We start from the raw sequence: 1,038 nt of genomic DNA on the forward strand, positions 1-1,038 counted from the left end.
GCGGGAGTTTCTCGCCCCCCCCCCAAATCCTTCCCGGGCCCACCTTGACGAGCAGCCGCAGGTAAATGTCCTGGCTCTTGGGCTCCCGGCGCCGAACTTTCCGGTCCCGGTTATGGCGAATATCGATACCCTGAAGGGAGAGCGCGGGGGGGTGGCGTCAGGCCGCCGTTAGGCCTCAGCCCACCTCCGGGTGCCGCTAGGCCTCAGGCGCCGCCGCTAAGACTCATCCACCGCGGCCGATCCCATCGCTGCCGCTGCCGCCCCCGCCCCATCTCCGCCGCCATCACCACCCTCAGGCTCCCTACAGCATCCCCAGGAGGCGGCGGCGCCAGTTCGGCCCCCCTAGGAGGCGGATGGCGACGGATAATCGGTGCCCCCCCCATCCCATCCCCGGGGTGCAGACCCACCATGGCGGCGGCCGGAGGGAGAGAGAAGCGGGAGCCCCACGCGGGGGGTTATGGGAGAGCGGGCGGTCACTTCCGGCGGAAGTGGGAACGGAGTGTGGGGGGACGCTCTGCGCGGCACCTCTCGATGGTGCGGGAGGACTGAGGCGGTGGCGGGCAGGGAGCGGGCACGCCGGCGAAGGGTTCGCGGTTAATTAGCGTTGATAATTGGATTGCGAGGCGGGAAGGCAGAGGAAGGGATGGCGGCGGGGCCCCGCCGCCGTCCTAGCGTGCGCCGCGGGCCCGCCCGGCCCCGCCGCCGCGGGGAAACGGAGTGCTGCCCTCAGTCAAGATGGCCGCCACGGCCTCACCCCCAGGCGGCCGTTGCCATGGCTCCGCTGCTCCCATTGGCTGAAGCGGTGGCCCCGCCCCTCCCCGCCCCAAGATGGCGGCCGTGCCCCCGTCTGACCCCCAGCGCCCTCAACCAAGATGGCGACCTCCTCGACGTCATCCCTCTTTGCTCCCTACGGCGGCGCCGCCCTCAACCAACATGGCGGAGGAACCGCGGGGGCGGGGCGAGGGAGGTGACGCCTCCCATTGGCTGCCGGCGGGGGGCTCGGCGGCGTGAGGGCGGGGGGCGGGGAGCGCTTCCGGG

The sequence above is a fragment of the Calidris pugnax genome, unplaced genomic scaffold, assembly GCF_001431845.1.
Source record: "Calidris pugnax isolate Ruff unplaced genomic scaffold, ASM143184v1 scaffold1516, whole genome shotgun sequence".
Classification (NCBI taxonomy): Eukaryota; Metazoa; Chordata; class Aves; order Charadriiformes; family Scolopacidae; genus Calidris; species Calidris pugnax.